Here is a 16,691-nt window from a genome sequence, read left to right on the forward strand (position 1 = left end):
ATGTAAAACATAAGTATGATAATTGAGCATACAAAAATCTAACTTGAGACAAATAAATCGACAATTAAACATTTCTGCTCATTGATGTCTTCATTGGTGTATATATACTTTGCATACAGTAGAAAGTCACTGTAACAGTTATGGGCTACGCAGCTAACTGCAGCTACAAAAGCAGCATCAGAAGATGGTTCTTGAAGGAGCCTGAGGTGTGAATGAAGACACAATCACTGTTTCAGTTTTGGTGTTTTTGTATTGATGATAGGGGGGAAAAAAACAACAACAAACAATTACAAATACACAATGAGGGTCAAATTAATTCAAAATAAATCAATTCAAAAGATCAGAGTTCTTGTCCTTAGCTCGCCATCCTTTGCTCAGAAGAGGATCTGAGAATCTGATCCATCAAAAAAACCCGACCTAAAAGGCCAAAAAAAAAAACCCCATTAGGCAGTTTATCAACAATAAGTATGTGCAAACACACAAATGCAATAAATATCAAATTCAAATGCAATAATTAAACTAAACATTTCAGTCAGGTTAACTTAACCATAATTTAGATAAACAAAAAGAATAATCATATTTCAAACTAATCCATTTAAGGTTAAAGTTGAAATCAAAGTTCACTTTCAAAATATCAATCAAGAGAAAATAAATTAACTCAAAATACTCAAGCAGTGTGAGGAAAAAGAAAATAAATGTACTGCGCAATATCAATTTAAATGTAGCTACATCCTATTTTCAATCAATTTCATTACAAAAGTAATGAAATTGGAAAAGAAATCTTGCACAAAACTAACAATTACCTTTGAGCAGAGAGTGCTAGACTGCGATCAGCTGTGAATCCCGGTGACAGCCCAGGTAACAACTGCCGCAGTTCTAATAAAACAATGCTCCAATGAGCAATCGAGCAAAACTTTCATGCTGAACAAAACTGCTATCAAACAAGCAAACTCACCAATAGTTCAAATCAGTTTCAGAGATTTGGGTGAATTTTCCAAGGAGAGATGATCAGCAAGACGCCAACAGCCAGTCAGTCACAATCACAGTGGAACAGGTGGTGTTTTAAACTGCGCTGGAGGCGGGGCTTTAAATAAGTTGAAGAGTTTGGGGGCAAAACAGGAAGTGGGCCCGTAAAAATAAAAGTCTGACTAATTGACTAATTACGGGTTACATCACTCACCCCGTAAATTCACTAAATGCTAGTGAAAAGGAGGCAAACAGTAGTTTGTAGCTACGCTAACTATGCTAAATTGTTGATAATCTCAGAGTTTTTCTCTCTTGGAGAAAAACTGGATTATAAATTGACACTCTTGCCTTTTTCTCTCTCTCTATGGAGTTAGATTTGTTTCACAATTATTCAATAAAAAAAATCATGTCAAACAAAAAAGTAGTATTCAATCAAAAAAAAATTCAAACAAAATAAATCGTAAAAACTTTTTAATCATAAAATTTATTTTTTACGAAATAAAATTTTTTTTAAAGAGTTTTAAAAAAAAATTGAAATCACTTGTTTTTGTTTGAAACTTTTATTTTTTGGTTGAGTCAAATTTTTTTTGAAGCTCCTGTTTTTTGGTTGAACTTATTTTCTTGCTTATACAACTTTATTTGCTTTTGCGAAGCTTACATGAACATTCTGGGTGGGGCTTAAGGACGAGCAATGTAAGACGTGTTCCGATTGGTTAGCGCTAACTAAAGCGTATGACTCCATTGAAGCTAAAATGGAAAAACAGCGAATCCTTGCACCAATGTTATTAGATCCACGTTAATCTGCACCACATGTCGAGTGACTGTGGAGATGATTTAATTACCAAGCACATAATCAGTGTTGTCGATGAGGGGAGGCAATGTAACTCTTAAATATATACATTTTCTTCCAGATGTAAAATGTAAAACTAAGCTGGTAGGTCACAGGCCGAAGGAGGATATTCACATTATTTCTGTGTTTTTTATTATTTGTTGTGTATGTGTCTTGTACTTAGTTTTATTCCGAATTAGATGTGATATGCCTTTTGCTGTGTTATATTAAATTAAATTGGTGTTCTCCTAATTCCCCATTCTAGTATGACCAGCAGAGTGCAGCTGAAGCAAGACAGGCTTGTAGGTCTTACTGATTCCTCCAGCTGCTAGAGAGGATCAGAGCATGAGGATGTAGAGACCAGTAAGTGTTGAGTCAGAGAAGGCCATGTAGGGAAGTAACTGTTGCTTTTAAGGGCCAGGTGTGTTTGTTAAATATATTTATGCAAGTCAGTTTATTTATTGGTTTTAAAACTAATGCATGCTTATGTGTTGATGATACTGTAGCCCGGGAAATACTTAGCCTCACAGGACACAATAACTGGGGTTTTAATGTGCAGTATATTTTATTTTCAGTTTGGACAGATTGAACAAAGCTGTCTTGTTCCTTACTATTATTCAAAAATCAGAACATAGGTGTACCAAAACATTAGATAAATATTCATGAAATGTGGCAGATCTCCAAAATAACAGGGAAAATACGCAAAAAGAAAATACAATATATTGGTTGAACAGAAAGAAAAACAGAAATACGACAGTGGCCTCTGGATTCGACAGCAATGTCTCAGTTCACTCTTAATGCTGGAGCACACCGATGATCGGACATCTTATTGTCTCGTGCACGAATGGCCGCCCGATTTTCTGCTGAAACTATCACCTGCAGATAAACCACATACAGTTCACGTCCAAGTTCATCACGTAGCGTAGCAACACCGGAAGAGAACAAGATGCATTTCCTGCCCCGTCTTGGGAAACAGTAATCACTTTGAAACACTGCTCTCTGGTGGCCAAAATGTGCAGCACCTGAGACCAACTACCTGAACATATTTAAATGTGAAAAAACATAGATAGGAAATAAAATTACATAACTGAAACAAAATCACTCAAGAGCATTGCTACCGTAAGATAAAGGAAAACCAACACTTTGAAACAGTACAATTATTTAACCAAAATTTACCACCCGGCTACATCCTCCCCTGCAACTAGTCAACGACCCCGGTGACTAAACCTCAACTAAACAAAAAGCTTCCTGCAACACTTTTTCAAACAGTGCTGTACCAAGACTTGTTAAAACCTGAGACACCATATCTGTGCTAACTGATAGTGTTGCAGGCTGATTTGGGCAAGTGAAATGGGTTTGAGTGTGACCCGGCTGTACTTCGCTTGCTTTTCCTAATCGCAGGAATGGGTTTTGAACCTTTGTTACATCATTACTTAACTTGGTCTCTGACCTGATGCAGTCGGCACCAGGGAAGTTAGAGAATCCAGAATCAGGAATAGTCCCCAAGTATGCGTCTCTGGTAGTCACGTCAGGAAAACTTGCATCAGGCCCATCTGGCACAATACTATCTGCACGTGCAGTTGACACTGGAAGATTGTTTCTTCTCGGACATATTCAATTCCTCTACAACAAAATTTGGTTCAGGTGCCACCGACTCTTCCCTCTCCACTGGTTGATTATTGATCCGAATAGTTGTTTTAGTCCTGAGTGTAGGAACTTGGGCTGAACAGGGTCGTAATTCTGACCTATGAACCTTCTTTGTAGGACCTCCTTCCAATGGTTCAACAGTGTGTGTGGTGTCTTTAATCTCCACTACCTTGTAAATAGTGGGACCCCAAGCATCCTGGATTTTGCACTTCCCCAAAGATCTATGGCGAAGAAACACCAGTTGCCCAATGTTGACTGGGGGACAATAGACCTTTTTGTTTTGAGAAGAAATCCGTTCTGCTGCTTTTTGCTCAGAGTACTCCCTTACTCGCTCGTCGGCCTCTTTGAGTCTGTCTTGATGAATAGAGAGCCAGTTCTGGTTGTTTTCTGACACACACTCCCGACCTAACAGTGTATCAACTGGAAGGCGGAGCTCAACACCAAACAAAAGATAATAGGGAGAATACCCAGTTGTTGAATGAGGGGTGACATTATAAGAGTTGTTATTGTGCAATACCTCCCTCCCCTTCTCTCTCTCTCTGCTTCCCCTTCTCAGAGGAGGGAGATGTGCAGCCAGCTCTCCATCTAATGGGTAATTTGAGTTTCCTAAATCTGATGGGATTTTACCCTGTTCAGAACTGAGTAAACTCTGTTTAAGCTGGCATCGAGAAAGACTAGCCTGGTTTCTGACGACCTCCCCCTCCAGATGTCCCACCCTTCTTCACCCTGTGAATTAGCCAGATTGAGCAGCCTGCAATCAACTAGTTTCACAGAGCACACCTGTTAACGGTCGCTCTTTCTCTTTATTACAACTTGCACTTGTTACTGAACAGGTTGGTTTTAGTGACTCAGTCGAGTCCCAAGGGTGTTGTTTTAGTTTTAGCTAAAAGCAACCTATAAAACATTTTCCACTTTTTCCTCGCAGAATCAAACTTCATAGCTATTTTACAACCATCAAAGAACTTTAAGGTAACTCATTAATTGAATGTCCACAACATCTTTTAGATTTTCTTAATGCTAATTATTTTATTAGTAAGGCAATTTTGCAAAAGTCAGTACAGTTTAATTCAGTAGCAGAAATAATCAACTAAGTAAAATCAATAATCTAGCCTATCTTTCCCTAATGCTGACACTGTGAACTAAAAAAGGGAAACTTTGAGAGAGATGGACAGAGTTTGGCATCTTGAACCCCAGAACTGGCCTGATGATGAAGAAGGTGTTGCAGCAGCAGGAGGCTCACAGTACAGGAAGAGTACTGACTTAGAGCAGCAGGACTCGGGCCTCAGGGTGACTTCCTCATACTCGTAGCGGTCCTCAGCTTCTTGTCTTGCAGCTCTGTAGCTCCCTTCTCCTCGTCTCACGATCTTTCTGGTCCGTTGAGATGTAGACGAGCTGGTTTCAGGGAAGGAACACACCAGTTCTTCCTCTTTGCCTTTGTTCTTTCCCTTTGTCTTTATCTTCATCTTTGCCTTGGTCTTTGGGGTCTGAACCCAGCTGATGAGAGAAGTGCGATTTGAAGCCACATGTTGCGGGTTGACGGGTTGGTCCCCATGTGCAGAACAGTCTTCGGCTCTGTGGCCCCGGCTCTTCTTCAGCTGCAGAGTTCTTTGTCCATCTCGATCTTGGCTCCAAGCTGCCTGAAGGATCCAACAACGATTCCTCTTTTGCACCCACCTTATAAAGGGTTTATCCACCTTTTGGTGCGTTTGCATTGGCTAGCTTTGTTGCTGTGCCTCTCATTGGCTGACTGCTTGGACAGATCTCATATCCATCACCTTGGAGACATTATGACCTGATCTCTGTTCTAATGATCCCCGAGTTGCTCAACAGTCCTCCTACACTTGTTGTTTGCCCAACCTTTTCTTAGGAAAGTTGAAATTTAGCAATAAGGCCTTGGTCACCTCTGCTCTCCCATCAGTTCCTCTTTTCCCCTGACTTTTCACCTACCATCTACCTTCAACACATCAGTGACCTTTAATTACAGTTACAACATTTTACACCTTTTCAATTTCAATGTCAAAATCACATTTATAACCTTTTAGTTTCTCTGATTTAACATTCATTTATAATAACCATAACTTATTAGTTACTCTTATTATAATCATAATGTGAGTTATTACACACACTTCTGACAAGAAACCAAAAATAATCCATTATTCTAATTATTTGATACCAAGTTACAGTTACTTGTTTCACCTTTAAGTAAGTGTAAATATTCTTATAATCAAACCAACATCAACCACTGGTTAAACCAATATTAATTATTGGCATAATTACAAGTCATTATTATTAATGTAAGTATTTTACTCTAGGTTTTATCCAATTACTCAAAATGTTTAGATTTTATTCTTTAAAAACCTTTAATGCTTTAAAATAAGGAATGGTCTGATCTATTTTTAGCTGATGCAAGATAGAAATTTCCCCTTTCTTCAGGAAACCAGCTCTTTCTGTTTCATGACTCTCTTTCTGCCTCGCTATGATTTTTTTATGATTAAATAGAAAAAAGTAGAATTAACGCAAAGTTTGCAGGACACAGTAACAACACACACAACCAGATTAATTTTATTACCGTCTGACTCTACTGTTGGGTCTTGATGTCACCTGTGTAATTAATTTTAAGGTAATTTTATTTATTATTACTATTAAACTAAAATCTCCAGCATGGGGAAGTGGGATGAGCTCGACTTTTCTCGACAGCGTAGACAAGCTCAGGTAGATATTCTGGCCACCTCCTCTTCTTTTCAGGTGGAAGCGTCCTCAGTAAATCATGAAGTGTCTTATTATATTTTTCACACAGAGCAGTTCCTTGCGGTCGGTACGGAGTTGTCCTGCTCTTTTTTACACCATACAACTTGCAAAGTTCTGCTATGACCTCACTTTCAAAATCCCTCCCCTGATCTGAATGGAGCCTTTCTGGCACTCCATACTTCATGAACCATTCTCTAAACAAAACCTTAGCTGTGGTGTCAGCTTTCTGGTCCTTAGTAGGAAAGGCTTGTGTGAACTTCGTGAAAACATCGGTCACAATCAGCACATTTTCTCACCCATCTGATGCGGGCTCAAGAACTGTAAAGTCCACAGCAATGACCTCTAACAGCCTGGATGCTAGAAAGGCTTGTACTGGGGCATGAATTGTATGTCCCAGAGGGTTGTGGCATCTTAGACAAGACACATCTTTCACAGTTTTTAACCCAGTTATCCACATCTTCATATAAACCTACCCAAAAACACCTCCCTCTGAGCACGTTCACAGTGCGCTCAATCCCTTGGTGTCCCATTTTGTTATGGACACTCTCCAGTACCTGGTCTTTGAGACAAACAGGTAAAAGTAACTGCCAGATTGTCCCATAGGGTGCTTCTGGAACAACCCTGTACAACAAACCTTCCTTCTCCTGAATAAAGCTCCACTGTTTTAAGAATCGTTTCACCAGGCTGGATAGAGTTGACCTTTCTTTGGGGCTAGGTTTCCTTCCACGATCCCAAAATGCTCAGAAACCTGGGGTCACTGCTCTGAAATGCTAATAATTCCTCCTTGGTGTAGGCTGGGAGTGTAGGAGTGTTACCTTGCCCTGCCACCACTTCTGAACCTGACTCTACTGCCCGTATCTGTCTCACTTCATAGCATTCGAGCCCTTTAACCACCAGATCTGGCTCCAGAGCAGTCCCTCGTCTTATTAGGTTACAGACCGCAATACATCCATCCAAATCTGAATCCGGATTAGTTTCAGGCTCCCCTGCAAACTCCTGCCGTGAGAGGGCATCTGCGGCTGCATTACTGCTCCCAGGTCAATACTTTACTTCAAAATTGAAGACTGACAACTGTGTGACCCATCTCTGCTCTATTGTGCCCAACTTAGCAGTTTTAAGATGGCAAAGTGGATTGTTGTCAGTAAGCACAACAAACTTCGAACAAAGTAAATATCCCCTGAATTTCTCAGCAACAGCCCACCTTAAAACTAGCAGTTCTAGCTTCATGCTGCTGTAATTACGGTCATTCCTTTCAGCCTGGCGTAACCGGCGACTGGCATAGGCAATGACCCGTTTAGCATAATCCTGTTGCTGATATAAAACAGCCCCTAGACCATGCTGACTGGCATCTGTTTCTAGTATAAAAGGCTGTGTGAAATTAGCAAAACCCAGAATAGGAGCAGAAGTAAGTTTTTCCTTAACTTCTCAAAGTTAACTTCTCAAAAGCTGAGCTACACTCCTGAGTCCACATCGCTTTGTAATGGTGGCTTGCCCACCCAGTTTTCTTTGCATTTAAACATTTGTTCACTAAGTCATGTAGTGGTCCTGCAGCCTGTGAGAAACCTTGGATAAACCTCCGGTAATAACTACAGAACCCTAGGAATGACTGGAGTTCCTTGACTGTGGATGGGACCTTCTAGTCTTTAACAGCTGACACCTTGGATGGATCTGTCCCAACTCCTTTAGCTGACACTTGATTCCCCAAGAACTTCACGGTGTCTTGAAGGAACGCACACTTTTCGAGTTTCACCTTAAGGCCTGTCTCAGCTAACCGTCTCAATACAGTTTCAAGCCTCTCAAGATGTTCATCAAATGTTTCAGAAAAAACGTAAATATCATCAAGATACACCAGTAATGTCTGAAAGGTGAGGTCACTCATTGTAGCCTGCATAAGTCGCTGAAATGTTGCTGGCCCATTGCACACACCAAATGGCATCCTTACACACTCATGTAGACCAAACGGGGTGGTGAATGGCCACTTGGTGATACCCACTTGCCAAATCTATTGTGGAGAAGAATTTGGCCCCTCTCAGTGCATCAAAGCTTTCATCCATTCTTGGGAGCGGGAAAGCATCGCGCCTGGTTTTAGAGTTGAGCTTCCTGTAGTCAACACATAACCTCTGACTACCATCAACTTTTCTAACTAACTCAATTGGGGAAGCGTATGGACTGGAGCTCTCCTTGATAACTCCTTTCCTTAACTTGCCAATGTGTTCCCTCACTTCATTATATTGTGTGGGGGGAATCCGTCGGTAAGGCTGGGTCACAGGTGTGTCATCTCTGAGGTGTATTTCATGTTGTACTTTGTCTGTGTAACCTAAGTCTTCATCTTCTGCTGCAAACACAAATGATCTGTTGGTGGTTTGAGTTGTCTGCTAATGCTGACTTCATCTGTATCTGCTGAGATTCTCTGAAACTGAACTTTACACAACTGATCACTGTTTACAGAGTCGACTTCCGTCAGAAGTACAAGTCTAGTCCTAGGTTGCAACCAGATATCCTCATCAGACAAGTTCATGACCTGGATCGGAAAAACATGCCTCTCAGATGTCACCAAGGTTGGCACCACTACCAAACCTCCAGGTAAAGGGGAATGGCCAGGCTCCAGTAGCATTAACGGACCTCTTTCACTGACAGTTCTAAGTCCCTTTGCTACAACAGTAGCTACAGATGTGGCTGGCACATGAACTGCCTCTTTCCCAGCAATCCTGACAAATGAGGGCCTGTCTGATAACCTCACTGTCTGCACTCGATGAAAAGCCTCCCTCCAGTTACAGTCAAGTTTCCCATGCATTGTGGCTTCAAATTTGCCCTGTACTAGTTCCTGGCACTTTTTTTTATCACATTCATTCTAAGGAGACAAGGCACAGAGGATGACTGTGCTGAATCTTTCTACAAGAAATCCTCTTCCCGGAATGGTCAGACCCATAGCCTCAACTTCAAGCTCGACATAACCTATGTAAGGTATTTCTAGTCCATTAGCGGCTGTGATTTTTAGCCATTCAAAAGTAGAAGAAAAGAAAACAAATCTAACTCCATATCTCTCCCTCTATTTTTTTTTGAAAACCTAATTTTCTAACTTTTCTTAATAGCATAGTAACTGCCACAGTTCTTGTTTCCTACTGTGCTGCTGAACAGCGTCTCTCTCAAGCGCTCCAAGCAGGAACAAACCATTTCATGCAGGTGGTGGGGAGTTTCAGGGCAAACATGGTGTGTTTTTTGGTCTGGGAGTAGGAACATTACATTTTTACTGCTAAAAACAATCTTCGAAAATACAATATGATTAATTTTGTAATTGACAGGGCCCCAAATTTTTTATTTATTTCTATGAACAATAAATAAATTGTGGAGGGTCCCCTGTTGGTTAGGGCCCCTAGAATTGTCATCACTTCCCCAACCCCCCCCCATACCACACTCCTGCTTAAACTGATTAGGTGTGAAAGAGATTATTTTATAAAAACGAATATCTATGTTGTTTAAAAAAAAAAACGGCTAGGTGTGGCCTAGGCATAAAACTTGTCTCAAGGGTGGCACTTGGAGAAGCACTGGGTGCTGATGTTTGATAACTGAATTGAGTGTAGACCTCACTGATCATGAGACTGGCAGTGGATCTGTATTTGGCAAAGTGAATGATTGTCTTCGTTTTGTTTCTCCTACAGGATTATGTGGAGATATGCTGATACTGTGGAAAGTGAATAGGCAGGTAAGTGAGCAGGTGGTAAGAAGTTTGGTTCAGACACGTTTTACAGGCCACTTCTGATTGTGGTCTGAAAGAAATCATGAAAAACAATGAAACATCAAATTGAGGCTTAATTTTATTCACATCTGGATATTTCTGTCTGGCCATGGCTGGGTCACTCAGGACAAATGCTGGTACGAGATGTGAAATTCTGGTCTGACAAAGAGCAAATCTAAGATTTTAGATTAAATAATATGTAGAAACCCCCACTGAAGGGAGGTAGATGTACTGACTGCAGATTGCTTTGAAAATGTCATAAACTTGAATGAAAGAAAGTAAATGAAGTCAAACAAATGTTGCTGAGGGTCGTGTAGATTGTCACATAGGAGTCAAAGTTTTATTTGTTACACTGTGCCTAAGGAAGTCTGTCTAAAGCTTTTAAAGTCTGACACTCCAGATCAAAGTTTACCTGTCTTATTCTTTTACTTCAGTGCCTTTATACGAAGCAAAAAAATAAACAAATTCTGACATTCATATGTGAAGCAATGTTCCTTTCCTCTGGTTGTTCAAAATAGGTTTGTTTTTGATTCTGTCTCAATGCAGTAACACAATCAAAAAATAGCAAAGTCGTTTGCAAACCCCAGATATTGCTTCTTGAGGCCTCTTAGCTAAATATTATTTTTGGATCTTGTATTTTATTAGAGTGTTATCTCAGTAAAAACTATATTGCCATACAACGGAGACGGTACACATAAATATATGTGTATGTGTGCGTGTGTGTTTAGATATATATACTGTATATCAGTGACTTGCGGTGAGGTTCATAGCTCGTGAGGCACTGACTTACGACTTATAAATATAGACACCTTGCATGTTATTGTTTACGTATGGAAATTTTGCACATGCATACAACGCTGGAGGGCAAAAAGACAAAAGACTATTTTACATATCCATAGCTGCGTTAACTCAGTGAACCTTGGAAATGTAAGTATTAATTTCGTGCGATGATCCGCAGCACAGGGAAAAACCAAAACCACTTTCTGGCCTTATCGGCTAAGCTACACGCAAACTCTTTGCCATAGCAACTGACAGCAATGCCACTTCATGTTTTAGGATTTAACACCAAAAAAACTTTCAAGAATTTATCATGATCTGATTTGTAGGTGGTGAGGTAGATGCAGGCAGACCCAGGATGTAGATGAAAAGGGTGATTTAATGATGAACAAAAGCTCAAACAGTCCAGGATGACAGGCAGCATGGCAGGGCAGAAGCTAAGGCACAGCACCAGTAGCAACTGTATAAAACACTAGACTGACACAAAGAGCTGAGGCCGACCTGCGAGAGTTTTTGGACGAAGGATTGAGGAGTTTGTTGCTTTTGAACAAAAGATCAAACCACACAAAACTTGGAGTGTGGAAAAGGTGCTTTTTGGCAAAAACTGGTATATGAATGGTTCGGATGGAAATGGAGATAAGTAATGAAGAAGAAGGGAAATATGAAGGGTGGACGCCAGTGGGAAGAGGGAGAGGAAGAGGACGAGGAAGAATTAAAATAGATGAAGGAAAGGGAATCAGAGATAGTCAAGGTAGTAAACGGGATCTAGAAGGAAGCAGTTCAGAGAAAAAGAGGGTAGTTAGGAGAAAAGTTGTGAGTGAGGAATTTAAAGTAATTCTGAAACTTGAGTGAGGAAGGTCAGGAGAAAATTAGCCCAATTGGGGTGTCAAGAGAAACTAAAAAGAAAATAGACGTTGAAATGGTAAAGACTTTGAGAGACGGAAGTATTTTCATAGAATGTAAGAATATAGAGTAAAAGAATGAGGCCTCCAATGTGGATAATATATGTAATAAAGCTGTGCTGGAGAAAAAAAATGTTGGGAGAAAATAAAAAAAAATAGAGGGGTGATATATGGGATCCCTCTAGATGAGAATCTGGAAAAACCTAAGAAAAATATAGTTGGAGCAAAGGTGACTAATGTGAAAAGGCTGTCAAGAACTGTGGATGGTGAGAGAGTGGGAAGTCTGTCAATCCTAATGGAGTTTTGAAGGAAAAGAGTTGCCAATTAATATAAAAATAGGATATATAAGTTTCCAAGTCAGACCTTATGTACCTCCACCACTTCGGTGTTTTAAATGCCAAAGGTATGGACACATTGCGGCAGTTTGTAAAGGAAAGCAGAGATGTCCAAAATGTGGGGAAGATCATAAATTTGAAGAATGTAAGGAAGGTGTACTTGAGAAATGTAACTGGGGGGAAATCATAGGGTTACGTTCGGAGGATGCGAGGTAAGGAAGAGGGCTAAAGAAGTTGTGCAGATTAAAACATCTAAGATAAGGTCACTTATTCAGTGGAAAATCTAGTTTTATTCATAGCTTATGTTATCAACTGTACTGATCAAGCTAGGCACAAAACCGAGAAGATTAAAATAATAGTGAGAGGAGCTGAAAAATTATTGGAGGTTAAGGAAGGCACATGGGAAGAAATAAATAAAAAGATAGAGGTGGATAAGAAGTCGGGACCAGCAAGTGAAAGTAGTTTGTTAATACTGCAATGGAACGCTAGGAGTTTGGTAGCTAATGGACAGGAATTTAAAGGTTATATTGATGATCTTGAAGTCCAACCAGATATAATATGTGTGCAGGAAACTTGGTTAAAACTAACATTAGATTTTGTGATTAGAGGGTATGTTAGTATAAGAAGAGATCGAGAAAAGGGAGGGGGAGGTGGAATATTTATAAAATGGATATAATATCAGGTTTTAGGAAAAGGGAAAGAACTAGAATTCGTAGTAATTGAGGTATTGGAGCAGGTAGGTAAATTTAAAATAATAAATTTTTATAATCCATGTAAATCATTATCAGCTGAAATAATGGAATTATTAGATTATTTGGAGGGGAGAGTAATTTGGTGTGGTGATTTCAATGCAAAAAGTACACTGTGGGGTAATAATAATGATAAAAATGGGCAGGTTATAGAAGAAGTGATTGAAATGAAAAATGTAGTATGTATTAATGAGAGAAGGGGCACAAGAATCAATTTAAGAACGGGGATGGAATCAACTATTGAGCTAACAATTGTATCAAATGATATAGCTGGTATTTGTGAGTGGTCGGTTGATAAAGAAACTACAGGAGGTAGTGATCATTATCCTATAATTATAAGGGTAGGAATAATTGGAAATGAGTATAAAAAGAGGGGGGAGAGACTGAACTTTAATAAGGCAGATTGGAGTAAGTTTAGATATTTGAGTGAAATGTATTTAGAAAAGGTAGATTTTAATATGCTTATAAATGAAGTAAATGCAAGTATCTCAAAGATAATAACGGAAGCAGCAGAAAATTCTATTAAAAAGTCAGGGAGTATTAATGATAAGAAAAAGGTGCCATGGTGGACAAGTGAGTGTAAGGAAGCAATTAAATTAAGAAATAAAGCCTTGAAGGTATTGAAGCATAACTCAATTTATAGGAACTTAATTGATTATAAAAGGAAGCAATGGGTAGTAAGGAGGATTATAAAGAAAGCTAAGAGAGACTATTTGAGAAATTTTTGTAGTACAATAGGGAGAGATACAAAAATTGAGAAGATATGGAAAGTAATTTTAAAAAATGAATGGTATTGAAAGACTTTGATTATCCTGTATTAAAAGTAGAGAATGTTGATATAATTAGAGATGAGGATAAAGCTGAGGTATTGGCAAAATTATTTAGTAAGATACATAGCACAAATAATATTAGCGAAGAGGGAAGAAAAGGAGGAGAATATACAGTACTTAAGTATAAATACAGAGTATTTATACTTTAATACTCTGTATTAAAGTATAAAAATTTAATACAGAGTGATGAAGAAATAAATAATTTTTTGAATGTTGAGTTTACCAAAGTGGAATTATATTGTGTGCTTAAAAAGACCAAAAATACAGCGCCAGGTAAAGATAAAATTTGGTAAAGAATGATAAGTCAACTAAGTGATAAGTCAAAAGATATAATATTACAATTATTTAATAAAATCTGAGAGGAGGGAAAAATACCAGAGTTATGGAAGGAATCTATTATTGTACCGATAGCTAAACCAGGAAAAGATCATTCAAAACCAGAAAGTTATAGGCCAATAGCATTAACTTTGAACTTATGTAAAATAATGGAAAAAATGATTAATAATAATTTATTTAAATAAAAAGGGATATATTTCTAATTATCAAAGTGGTTTTCGTAAAGGGAGGAGCACTAATGACTCAACGTTATGTCTTGAGCATGAAGTTAGAAGAGCTCAAGTAAACAAAGAAAGTGTAGTGGCAGTATTTTTTGATATTGAAAAAGCATATGATATGATGTGGGTAGAGGGTTTATTAATTAAATTACACAAATTGGGGATTAAAGGAAAAATATATGAATGGATTAAAGACTTTTTAACAAACAGGAAATTACAGGTAAGAATTGGTGAGGTATTTTCAGGTAAATATGTAGTGAAAAATGGAAAGCCACAGGAGAGTATTATAAGCCCATTATTGTTTTCTGTTATGATAAATGACATTCAAAAATATTGGAAATGATATGGGTTGTTCACTCTTTGCAGTTGATGGAGCAATATGGGAAAGAGGAAAAAATGTTGAGTTTATAGTAAAGAAATGACAAAAGGTGATATAGATATAGAGTTGATATTGATATAGAGTTGTGGGCACTGCAATGGGGATTTTAAATTCTCAGTGGATAGAAAAAGTAATTATATTTTCTCAGAAAAAAACAAACAAGGTAATAGAATTAAAATTATATAATCAAAAAATAGAGCAGGTAAAGACTATAAAATTTTTAGGTTTGTGGTTTGATGAAAAATTAAAATGGAATATTCACATTCAAAAGAATGTTGATAAATGTATGAGAAAATTGAATATATTAAGGTGTTTGGCTGGTAGTGAATGGGGGGCAGACAGACAATCGTTAAAACAGATTTATACAGGAATGTAAGATCCGACTTTAATTTTGGTTGTTTAGTTTACAGTTCAGCAGCTAAAACTCATCTGGATAAATTAGATAATATTCAACATAAAGCATTAAGATTGTGTACTGGAGCATTCAAAACAACACCTACAGCAGCATTAGAAATAGAAACGGGAGAAATGCCATTAGATCTAAGGAGAACTAAACTAGGAGTTAATTATTGGTTAAATTTGATGGATAATAAATAGAGGTGTGCCGATCGGTCACCGATCATAATTGGGCCGATTTCCGTGAAAAAGTGCATGATCGGTGATCGGCGATCATTGGCTCTTGTTGCCGATACCGATCACCTGCATCTCATTTCGCAGCCTGTCTGTGCAGCTGGTCTCCTCTTTCCTTCACACTGCGCAAACGCGCAGCAACAAATCCTAAGCAATGTGGAACTATAACGCACTGAGTGAATGGGGAAGTTTGCGTGTTGCGGCGGAAAATTGAAGCAGGTCAAAATGCATCAACACAACGAATCTAATATGGTATAAAAACAAAGCTATACTTGATGGAGTTTGGCTACAACGAGGCTCACTGCAGTAAAACAGACATATGGAGGATCAGATAGCAGGTAAAGCAGCGCACAGCTACAAACACTCACCCGGATTAGCATGACGGTCAGAAAGCTAAACAAATAACCTGCAAAATTATTTAAGTCTTCAAGCTGCGATGTAAGACGCTGGTTCTGCTCTCGCTGTTGAACCGCTGCTACGCTACAGGTAGTAATATTTGACAGACGGAGCGCAGTTTCTGCTCCACCTGGTAGTGACTCTCACACCGAACCTCTGTTTACAGCTGCAGCATCTAACTTAAAAAAATAAATTTTACATAGGACAGCGGAAGTTTTAATACCTAACATGAGACAGAAAATCTCTAAAAAAAATAATCAATCTCCTCCCTGTTCTGCATAATTACTCCGCTCAGTCAGAAACGGCCAATCAGAACTAGCAGGAATCAGCTAGCTGCCATGCTATCAGAAAGTTTTCATTCAGTAACTCTGGATTGTTTATTGTAATAGAACCTGTATTTGCCTTTGAATGTTAAGTTTTATACTTGAACTTTTAGGCAATGTTGAGAGGTTTTATTTTGGCTCTTTGCATTATTTAGCCTCTTCAGAGCCTCCATATGTTATCAGTCTGTTAAAGATAGTATTATTGATAGCAGGACAATTTGCACAATGCCTGTTTTTTTTAGTTTTCTTCTTGGAAAAAGTTATTAAAAATAAGTTTTTGTCTAAATTAAGGTGAATTCATGGTTCCTTTTTCCACATAATGTAACCGGTAGTGTTTATGATAAAAAATAAATAAATAATAATTATGTGATCGGTATCGGTGATCAGCCCTCATGGGTGATCGGTATCGGCAGGAAAAAACCTGATCGGCACACCTCTAGTAATAAATGTGATCATCCAACTCGGGAAATGGGCTCTTTGCACCTACGGCGTTCACGTCACATCTCCAGGAGCTAATGCGGCTCACTTGTTTGTTTCCGCTTTGAGTTACCATGACTGCTAGAAAAGACTAAGTCGTATTTTAGATGCAAAAAAAGCAATACTAAGAACATTGTTGTCTTCCTAATATAAAGGGCTTTTAAGTTTTCATTAATTTCCAAGCGATCCTGAATTAAGAAGATGGTGGCTTGTAAATATTTGCCACTACCAGTTAAAGCTAACGCTGCACAACACAAAATTTGGAGCCTTCATTTCACTCCGGATCAGCCTAAAAATACCGGGGATACGGATTGTAGCGGCCTCTCGGACTGAACAGCCAGACGCAGGGAGTTTCAAACGGGTGCTTCATAGCTTCTCTCCATGAAATCCGATTCTAAGACCTTTAAAATGTC

At 38.6% G+C, this 16,691-nt stretch overlaps 1 protein-coding gene and 1 long non-coding RNA gene across 3 annotated transcripts in view; one reads left to right on the forward strand and one right to left on the reverse strand.

Annotated features, from left to right (window-relative positions):
* The window catches only part of ccr12a (chemokine (C-C motif) receptor 12a), a 255,587-nt gene that overhangs the window by 93,172 nt on the left and 145,724 nt on the right, over positions 1-16,691 (forward strand). The gene's annotated exons all lie outside the window — the stretch shown is intronic.
* LOC145548092 (uncharacterized) lies at positions 231-15,474 on the reverse strand. 2 transcript variants are annotated; one of them, XR_014084383.1, is made up of 3 exons: positions 956-13,633; positions 804-876; positions 231-417 (listed from the first exon to the last, which is right to left on the reverse strand). It is a non-coding gene; the product is annotated as an uncharacterized LOC145548092 (long non-coding RNA). The 2 variants fall into 2 exon arrangements; XR_014084382.1 differs by having other exon boundaries at positions 804-15,474.

Source organism: Poecilia reticulata, chromosome 17 (assembly GCF_904066995.2).
Source record: "Poecilia reticulata chromosome 17, P_reticulata-male-v2, whole genome shotgun sequence".
Taxonomy (NCBI): domain Eukaryota; kingdom Metazoa; phylum Chordata; class Actinopteri; order Cyprinodontiformes; family Poeciliidae; genus Poecilia; species Poecilia reticulata.